Below are 10,949 nucleotides of genomic sequence, written 5' to 3' on the forward strand. Positions count from 1 at the left end.
TATATGCACATTGGTAGCACCTTGGGTGACACCAAACTTAGTTTGTAGCACTGTGATGAAAAAGTTTTGTTTAAGGCTCCAAGATTAACATGCTCTGGTTTGCATTCATGCATCTCTCGGCATGCTTTGAACACCACTTATTCTTCACTATATATTGCATAATAAGGATTTCACCAAGTGTTTGTCAAGTTTGGGTTAGAATTCATGAATATTGACTTATTCACTATTTTCTAAAAGCATATAAAACATGGGTTGCCTCCCATAAAGCGCTTCTTTAGCGTCACTAGCTTGACGTTACTCCTTCATTAGGGAGGTTGATAATGCTTCAAGTCCTCCCCTCTAGCTGTGGACCTATATCCATTGGTTGTATCAATGATCTCTACATGTTCCAAAGATAGAACTCTGTTGATAGTGAAGACCTTAGGTAACTGAGATGGTACAGTGGGGAGATCAGGGGGGATATTTGGGAAGTAAGCTGAGATCACTTTATCCCCTGGAGAGAAGTCCTCGGTAGGGATCTTCTTGTTCCTCCACCTCCTTGGTACCTTCTTCTTTGTTCCTTGTGATGTTGTCTTACTCTTTGTGACCTCCTCCTCTAAGGAAATGTGGTTACTGGTCTTATATGCTTCTGGTGGTTTGGGTTCCTCCTGATTTTCTTTGAGCTGTGGCAATTGCTGTTTGCCTTGTTCATCAATCAAGGGAGTTCCCAGATATGCTGGTTGTGCTTCAGTGCTTGTTTCTTCCTTCAGTATCTCACTGTGATTCTTCCTTGGTTCCTTGTTCTCTTGATCTGTTTCTTGTGAGAGTTTGAAGACATTAAAGTTGAGTTGTTCATCATGGATACTCAAGATTAGCTCCCCTCGCTCTACATCTATGAGTGCTCTGGCTGTAGCTAGGAATGGTCTTCCCAATATGATTGGGTGAGTGTGACTCTCTTCCATGTCCAATATGACAAAGTATGTTGGGAGGAAGTATTTCCCAACCTTTACCAACACATTTTCCACCACTCCTATTGCTTATTTTTGAGTTTTATCAGCTAGCCTGATGACTACATCTGTGGGCATTATCTCATTGATCTGCAGCCTCTTCATAAGGGATAAAGGCATTAAGTTGATGCTTGCTCCCAAATCACAGAGTGCTTTATCAAACATTGTTTCTCCTATGGCACAGGGGATGTGAAAACTCCTTGGGTCCTTTCTTTTTGTAGGCAACTCTGGTTGAATGAGGGCGCTGCACTCCTTGTTCATCACTATAGTTTGGCCTCCCTTGAGTGAGCTTTTCCTAGAAAGCAGTTCCTTCATATAATTGATGTATGCAGGCATTTGTTGGATGGTCTTAATGAATGGTATGTTTACATGCAGAGATGCAAACAAGTCAAGAAATCTTGAGTATATTCTCTTCTCCACAGCACCATTGAGTAGTTGGGGAAAGGGTGCATAGAGTCTCAGCAGCTCCTGTTGTGAGATTTTTGGTTCTTGGTGATCTTTTTCCTTCTTCTCTGCTGAGGTATCTCCAGGTTGTTCTGACGGCTTGTTTGGCTTGTCCTCAGTCTCCTTACCACTTATAGTGACCATCTTGCAATTTCCCATCTTACTTTCTTTGTTTCACCTCTCAGATTTTTCTCTGTGTCACTTGGGAATCCATCTGTAGGTTTGGGAATATGCTCAGAGAGATACCCCACTTGAGATTCCAACCTCTTGATGGTGTCTCCCTGGTTCTTAAAATTTGCTCACACTTCCTCCTTGAACACCTTGTTGTCTTGGATCTCTTGGCATATGCCTTCAAGCAGGTTCTCAATCCTTGAGAGTCTGTCATTAGATGATGGTAGGTTGGGATTGGAGGTAGAAGGATGAGGAGTGTTATTTTGGTTTTGATATGGGCGTGGAGAGGTGTTGTTACGGTGGTGTTGATATGTTCTCTGTGTGAATTGTTGGTGGGCTGCATTGTTGTTGGGGTTGTGACGTCTCTGATCTTGGGCTTGATCTTGTTGATTCCCCCACCCAAAGTTTGGGTGATTCCTCCAACCAGGGTTATAGGTCTTGGAGTATGGGTCATGATTTTGTCTAGGTGAATTCCCAATGTAGTTGGCTTGCTCCTGCTCACTCTCTGCCTCTGCATTCACTCCCTCTTGGGTTGTTGATGAGGTGGTGATTGCTGCTACTTGGTTCTTCTCCATCTTCTTGGTGAGGTCAGCTAATTGCTTGGTTATGAGCTTGTTTTGGGCCAGCAGAGCATCTACATTGTTTAGCTCCATCACTCCTCTAGTGTTCCCTCTTTCGGAGGCAAAGAAGTAGTCATTCTTTGCTACAATTTTAATGACATCTATGGCCTCCTCAATGGTCTTCTTCTTGTTCAGAGATCCCCCGGATGAGTGATCTACTACTTTCTTTGATTCATAAGAAAGGCCTTCATAGAAAATGTGTAGCTACACCCATTCATTGAACATATCTGGTGGACACCTCCTTGTTAGGTCCTTAAACCTCTCCCATGCTTCATATAGGGTCTCACCATCCTGTTGCCTGAAAGTTTGAACCTCAGCTCTCAGCCTGTTGATTCTTTGAGGAGGATAGAATCTGGTTAAAAATTTGTTCACCACATCTTCCCAGGTTGTCAAACTCTCCTTAGGGAAGGATTCCAGCCATTTAGATGCCTTATCCTTGAGTGAGAAAGGGAACAAAAGTAGTCTATAGGTGTCAGGATGAACACCATTAGACTTCACAGTATCGCATATCCTCAAGGTGGTTAGATGTTGATTGGGGTCTTCTTGGACGCCTCCTCCAAATGAACAGTTGTTCTGAATAAGGGTGATGAGCTGTGGTTTTAGTTCAAAGTTGTTGGCATGTATAGTTGGCTTTTGAATGCTACTCCCACAGTTTCCTGGGTTTGGATTGATGTAGGAGCCTAGAACTCTTCTCTCTTGCCCAGCATGATTTGCTAGACCTTCTCTACCATGGTTGTGAGCTTCTTCTTCATGATGGTTTTCCATATTCTCCTTCATGTCTAGTTTAAAGTACTCTTCCTCTTCCTCAGCACCCACTACTCTTTTTCCTCTTGCTTCCCTCCTTAGTCTAAGGAAGGTCCTCTCAGGTTCAGAATCAAAGGAAGTTGAAGTCCCGCTTCTCCTCCCTGTCATACAACCAACAAGGTACAAGCAAGGAAATAGATCCAGAAACTATTCTAAAAAAATTGTTGTTAGTGTCAGTGATGCAATATATCAAACAGTTAGTGGGTGAGTGAAACAGAGTGTAAACAACTGAAATAAAGGGGTTAAAGAGATGGGAATGCAAAACAACTGAAACCGAAAGTAAAATGCTCAAACAGAAATTTAAATCAACAGAGTAACAAATGCTCAATCTAGTGATCCTCCGACTTAATCATTGTTGATACAAAATCAATCCCCGGCAACGTCACCATAAACTTGATACGCACAAAACTTGTCTCTTAACAAATTTTCTTCGGCAAGTGTACCGAATTTGTCGTCAAGTAAAAACTCACAATAGAGTGAGGTCGAATCCCACAGAGATTGATTGATCAAGCAACTTTAGTTAGAGGAATGTTCTAGTTGAGCGAACCAGAATTTGATTTGAGATTTGCAGAAAATTAAATGGCGGGAAAGTAAATAGCAGAAACAGTAAATGCTAGAAATAAAGAGCTGAATGTAAATGCGGAAAGTAAATTACAGAATCTTAAAAGGGAATGGGGTAATTGCTCATAAAAGTAAATGGCAGAAATTAAAGAGAATGGGTAAGATCAGAAATGGGGAGTTCATTGGGCTCAAGAGATGTTGCATTCTCCGGATCAAGTTCATTTTCATCTCTTCCTCAATTAATGCATTCATTGATCTCCTTGGCAATCTTAAGTGATCGAATTCCAATTTCTTGGTAATTCAATCTCTCAAATCTTGATCAATAACCAATTCCTTGGTCAATTGCTCATGAGAAGAGATGAAGTATGGTCACTGATTATACCACATGCATTTCTCAAATCAAGTATTGGTAGGATTATAATCACATATCCATCCAAACCCAATTTGGTCCAGCATGAGAAAGCATTTCTAGCATGATCTCTTCATTCCTCTTTCAAGGTTCAGAAGAGATCCAAGTATGAATAGCTTCTTTTCCAAGATAACTACCCAATTGGATGAAGATCGAAAGCTTTCTAGTAAAATCAAGAGAAAAGATAGAAGAAGGAGAATGAAAACTAATATTGATCCATCAAATTACAACAGAGCTCCCTAACCCGATGAATGGGGTTTAGTTGTTCATAGCTCTGGAAAATGTAAACCAAGATGGAGAATACATGATGAAAGTAAAACTAGAAGTGCAGAGAAAGTAAATACAGAGAGTAGTTCTTATGCCAAAGGCTCCCTAAAGTTTCTAACTCTCCAACTAATTCAAAGCTACTCCTATATATACTACTCTTCCGATCTTCTAGTTGGCTCTTCAAGTCTTGGGTATGGGCCTCTGAATCTTCAGTTTGAAGCAGTTATCCTTTTCATTGGGCTTAGCTTTGCTTGCAAAGAGAAAAGGTGAAGTAGGCAGGGACTTTGGCTCAGGACGTTAGTGGTGTCAACGTTAAGTGAAAGTGTGGGTTCGAGAACGTTAGTGACAATCACCTTTTTCACTAACGTTCCTAACCAAAATATGATCACGTTGACTTCAACGTTAGTGGCACTAACGTGACCACTAACGTTGCCTCTTGGTCCTTCGCACACGTTATTGGGACTTACCTTTTCCAATAACGTGGAGAGTCCTCCCTTGTCCCTACGTTATACTCCACATTAACTAGGTTAACATGGCTTCTAACGTAGCAGTGCCAATTCTTCGAGAACGTTAGTAACACTTACCTTTGTCACTAACATTCCAATGTGCCCCTATTTCCCACGTTAGAGTCTACATTAACTAAGTTAACGTGGCTTCTAACGTAGTCATGCTAGCCATCTCCAACGTTAGTGACAAAGGTGAGTGTCACTAACGTTGGCTCATCATCTCTTTATCCACATTAGCTTCCACGTTAACTAAGTTAACGTGGGAGTTAACGTTGCTCATGGTGGCTCTTGGTGGTTCACCCCAACGTTAGTGACAAAGGTAAGTGTCACTAACGTTGGCTATCAATTTCTCTCTCCACGTTAGCTTCCACGTTAACTAAGTTAACGTGTGAGTTAACGTGGCTTATGGAGGCTTGGCCAACGTTAGTGACAAAGGTGAATGTCACTAACGTTGGCTTCTCTTTTGCTTCTTAACGTTAGAGTCCACGTTAACTAAGTTAACGTGGCTCTTAATGTGGCCACTTATGAGCTTGGTCCAACGTTAGTGACAAAGGTAAGTGTCACTAACGTTGGCTCCATTTTCTTTCTTCCACGTTAGAGTTCACGTTAACTTAGTTAACGTGACTCTTAACGTGGGTTATAATGGCTTCGAGGGTGTTATTGGCGATTACTTTTCTCATTAACGTTGCAAGCTAGCTCCCATTCCACGTTAGTGGTCACGTTAGTTAGACTAACGTGGCTGCTAACGTGGTTCTTTCTTGCTTCCTTTGTCCTGAAATCAAGCAATAAAGTGCATCAAAGTTCTAGTCCAAGTCATGAGTCATGCATCATCCAATTTGTCATATAATTGATGCAAAATTCTCATGAAATCATGTAAAGTGCACAATGTATGCTTGAATCACGATGTAAATGAATATCTACCCAAAACTAGCTTACTTTCTAAGAAAATGCATGAAACTACCTTAAAAACAGTAAAGAAAAGGTCAGTGAAACTGGCCAAAATGCCCTGGCATCAAAAAGATGAAAATGAATTTGATCCGGAGAATTCTCACATCTCCTGACCCCAATGAACTTCCCCATCTCTGATCTACCCGTTCTTTTACATTCTGCTTTGTTAATTTCATTCTTAATTCCCCATTCTCATTTAATTTCTTGAAATTTAAGATTCTGCCATTTATATTCTGCAATTTAATTTCTGTCTCTTTAATTTCTTGCAACTTAAGTTTCCCGCCAATTTTACATTCTACAATTCGAATTCAATTCTGATTCAGCTCAACTAGAACAATTCTCCAATTAATATTGATCAATCTACCAATCCCTGTGGGATTTGACCTCACTCTACAGTGAGTTTTTACTTGACGAAAATCTGGTGCACTTGCTGGAAGGAAATTGTTGAGAGTCGGTTTTCGAGTGAATCACCTACCCCACTTAACCCTACCTACTTTCACACTTCCCCATACATACTTCTCTATAAACCCTAGCCCAATCACATCCATACCACTTCCCCATGACCATCATAACTCCCACCTATCCCCACCCATTTCCAAATCAAATTTTCCACCCAAAACGCACCCTATGGCCAAACCTACCCACTCCCCACTCCTATAAATAACCCTCTCCATAACCTTTCATACACACACCTCTCATACCCTACTACACCCCACAAGGCTGAAAGCTCTGTTTCCCATTTTATCCTTCTATTTTCTTCTTCTACTCCATTCTTCTCCTTTCTTTAATTTTGCTCGAGGACGAGCAAAGTTTTAAGTTTGGTGTTGGAAAAGCATAGCTATTTTCCTTTCCATTATCATTCATGGCACCCAAGGCTAGAGACTCCTCTAGAAAGAGGAAAGGAAAGGCAGTAGCCACTCCCTCTGAATCTTGGAAGATGGAGAAATTCATCACCAAAGCCCACCATGACCACTTCTATGAAGTAGTGACTGAGAAGAAAGTGATCCCTGAGATTCCTTTCATGCTCAAGAAGAATGAGTATCCGAAAATCCGAAGAGAGATCCGGAGAAGAGGTTGGAAAGTCCTAACTAATCCCATTCATGATGTTGAGATTCTCATGGTGTAAGACTTCCATGCTAATGCATGGGTTACTAAAAACCATGACACTAGTGTAAACCCAAATCTAAGAAATTGGATCACCATGGTTCGAGGAAGAATCTTAGATTTCAGCCCGGAAAGTGTGAGGTTGGCGTTCAACTTGCCTCTAATGCAAGGAGATCCTCATCCTTACACTAGAAGAGTTAACTTTGATCAGAGATTGGATCAAGTACTCTCAGACATCTGTGTAGAAGGAGTGGTGTATGGAATTGTGATAATACTTTTCACAACTCCGGTACAACTAACCAGCAAGTGCATTGGGTCGTCCAAGTAATAAAACCTTACGCGAGTAAGGGTCGATCCCACGGAGATTGCTGGCTTGAAGCAAGCTATGGTCATCTTGTAAATCTTAGTCAGGCGGATTCAAATGGTTATGAGGTTTTGATAATTAAAAGATAAATAAAACATAAAATAAAATAAGATACTTATGTAATTCTTTGGTGGGAATTTTAGATAAGCATTTGGAAATGCTTTGTTGCTTCTGAACCTCTACTTTCCTATTGTCTTCATCCAATCATGTGTGCTCCCTTCAATGGCAAGCTGTATGTTGGTGGATCACCGTTGTCAATGGCTACCATCCATCCTCTCAGTGAAAATGATCCAGGTACAGTTTCTGTACGGTTAATCAACTGTCGGATCTCTCGTCTCGGATGAAAAATACCAGGCACAGCTACCGCACGGCTAATCATCTGTCGGTTCTTACTTGTGTCAGAATAGGATCTCTCTATCCTTTTGCACACTGTCACTGCACCCAACATTCGTGAGTTTGCAGCTTGTCACAGTCATCCCGTCCCAGATCCTACTCAGAATACCACGGACAAGGTTTAGACTTTCTGGATCTCAAGAATGCTGCCAATTGGTTCTAGCCTCTACCACGAAGGTTCTAATCTCACAGATTCGAATACTCTGTTGTCAAGAGAGGCAAGTCAAATCCGTGGATCAGAGACCCAAGAGATTATACTCCGACTGTCGTCCAGTGACTACGTTGAACATCATGTAGGCCGCTTGTAGTTGTCAGGCACGCGGATCCTGGCTAAGCAAGTAACGAAAATAGTGGGTGATTGTCACGGGTCACCCCTTCATTCTGACTTAACTAAATTAAGTACGAGAGTATATCTTGGAGAAGATGTAAGCATGAATTGAAAGAGAAACAATAGTATTTGCATTAATTCAGGAGGAACAGCAGAGCCCCGCACCTTAATCTATGAGGTGTAGAAACTCCACCATTGGAAAATACATAAGAGAAAAAGGTCTAGGCATGGCCGAATGGCCAGCCTCCCAATGTGAAAAATGGCATAAGCCTCCCCAGTCCAAAGATGCGAATACAATAGTAAAAAGTGATATTTATACTAAACTAGTTACTGAGGATTACAGAAATTGAGTAACTAAGTGCAGATAGTGCAAAAATCCACTTCCGGGGCCCACTTGGTGTGTGCTTAGGCTGAGTATTGAGCTTTGCACGTGTATAGGCCTTCTCTAGAGTTAAACGCTAGCTTGGATGCCAGTTTGGGCGTTTAACTCTAGTTCTGGTGCCAGTTCCGGCGTTTTACGCCAGAAAAGGGGTCTTTGGCTGGCATTTAAACGCCAGTTTGGGCCATCAAATCTCGGGAAAAGTATGGACTATTATATATTACAGAAAAGCCCAAGATGTCTATTTTCCAATGCAATTGAGAGTGTGCCAATTGGGCTTCTGTAGCTCTAAAAAATCTACTTCGAGTGAAGGAGGGTCAGAATCCAACAGCATCTGCAGTCCTTTCTCAGCCTCTGAATCAGATTTTTGCTCAGGTCCCTCAATTTCATCCAGAAAATACCTAAAATTACAGAAAAACACACAAACTCATAGTAAGCTCTAGAAATGTGATTTTTCATAAAAACTAATAAAAATATAATAAAAAGTAACTAAAACATACTAAAAACTACCTAAAAACAATGCCAAAAGGCGTATAAATTATCCGCTCATGACAACACTAAACTTAAATTGTTGCTTGTCCCCAAGCAACTAAAAACAAAATAGGATAAAAAAAGAGAAAATACAATAAATTTCAAAATCTCAATGAAGCTTAGTTCCAATTAGATGAGCGGGACTAGTAGCTTTTTGCTTCTGAATAGTTTTGGCATCTCACTTTATCTTTTGAAGTTCAGAATGATTGGCATCCATAGGAACTCAGAATTCAGATAGTGTTATTGATTCTCCTAGTTTAGTATGTTGATTCTTGAACACAGCTACTTTATGAGTCTTGGCCATGACCCTAAGCATTTTGTTTTCCAGTATTACCACCGGATACATAAATGCCAGGGACACATAACTGGGTGAACCTTTTCAGATTGTGGCTCAGTTTTGCTAGAGTCCCCAGTTAGAGGTGCCCAGAGTTCTTAAGCACACCCTTTTGCTTGGGATCACGACTTTTACCACCCAGTCCCAAGCTTTTCAATTGGACCTTCATGACACAAGCACATGGTTTGGGACAACTTGATTTAGCCGCTTAGGCCAGGATTTTAATCCTTTGGGCCCTCCTATCCATTAATGCTCAAAGCCTTGGATCCTTTTTACCCTTGCCTTTTAGCTTAAAGAGTTATTAGCTTTTTTCTCTTGCCTTTTGGTTTAAAGAGCTATTGGCTTTTTCTGCGTGTTTTTTCTTTTTCTTTCTTTTTTCTTTATTTTTTGCATTTTTTTTCGCAAGCTTTGTGTTTTTCACTACTTTTTCTTGCTTCAAGAATCAATTTTATGATTCTTTCAGATTATCAATAGCATTTCTCTTTTTTCATTATTCTTTCAAGAGCCAACAATTTTAACATTCATAAACTTCACTATAAAAAATATGCACTGTTCAAGCATTTATTCAGAAAACAAAAAATATTGCCACCACATCAAAATAATTGAAAATAGAAATTGAAAGATGAACGTTTAAAATATGTTTGATGCAAAAAATTATGAATTAAAACATGAAAAATTGAAAAAAATCGAATTGGAAACAAAATTACCTCCCTTGTGTCATCCTGGCGTTAAACGCCTAGAATGCTATCCATTCTGGCATTTAACGCCCACTTGACTGCCTCTTTGGGCGTTTAACGCCCAGCCAGATACCCTAGCTGGCGTTAAACGCCAGGAATCCTTCTTTATTGGGCATTTTTCTGAACTCCCAGAATGCTGCCATTTCTGGCATTAAACGTGCAGAATGCTACCCATTCTGGCGTTTAACGCCCAGAATTCTGCCTGCATAGGCGTTAAATGCCCATTCTGCTATCCTTACTGGCGTTTAAACGCCAGTAAGCCTGTCCTCCAGGGTGTGCTATTTTTATGTTGTTTTTGATTTTGCTTTAATTCTGCAGCTGTTTTTATGATTCCACATGATCATCAACCTAAAGAAAACATAACATGGAAATGGAAAACAATTGACTATAAAAAAAATAAATATAATTAAATAACATTGGGTTGCCTCCCAATAAGCGCTTCTTTAATGTCAATAGCTTGACAGTGAGATCTTAGAGAGCTTTACAGAGACTCAGAGCTTAATGGTGGCCTCCCAATACCAAACTTAGAAGTTGAGTGTGGGGGCTCTGTTTTACTCTGTATTGAGAGAAGCTTTTCATGCTTCCTCTCCATGGTTACAGAAGAGGATCCTTGATCCTTAAACACAAGGTAGTCCTCATTCAATTGAAGGACTAACACTCCTCTGTCTATATCAATCACAGCCCTTGCTGTGGCTAGGAAGGGTCTTCCAAGAATAATGGATTCATCCTCATCCTTCCCAGTGTCTAGGATTATGAAGTCAGTAGGGATGTACAGGCCTTCAACCTTCACTAAGACATCCTCTACAAGTCCATAAGCCTATTTTATTGATCTGTCTGCCATCTCTAGTGAGATTCTTGCAGCTTGTACCTCAAAGATCCCTAGTTTCTCCATTACAAAGAGTGGCATGAGGTTTATTCCTGACCCCAAGTCACACAGAGCCTTCTCAAAGGTCATGGTGCCTATGGTATAAGGTATTAAGAACCTTCCGGGATCTGGTTTCTTCTGAGGTAATATCTGCTGAACCAAGGCATTCAGTTCATTGATGAGCAATGGAGGTTCATC

At 40.6% G+C, this 10,949-nt stretch overlaps 1 non-coding gene across 1 annotated transcript; it reads left to right on the top strand.

Moving 5' to 3' along the window:
- The first annotated feature begins 2,441 nt into the window (after positions 1 to 2,441).
- On the top strand, positions 2,442 to 2,548 carry LOC148553603 (small nucleolar RNA R71). Its single transcript, XR_015892913.1, has one exon. It is a non-coding gene; the product is annotated as a small nucleolar RNA R71 (small nucleolar RNA).
- Positions 2,549 to 10,949: the final 8,401 nt, after the last annotated feature.

Source organism: Arachis ipaensis, chromosome B7 (genome assembly GCF_059453495.1).
Source record: "Arachis ipaensis isolate K30076 ecotype BB chromosome B7, ASM5945349v1, whole genome shotgun sequence".
Taxonomy (NCBI): domain Eukaryota; kingdom Viridiplantae; phylum Streptophyta; class Magnoliopsida; order Fabales; family Fabaceae; genus Arachis; species Arachis ipaensis.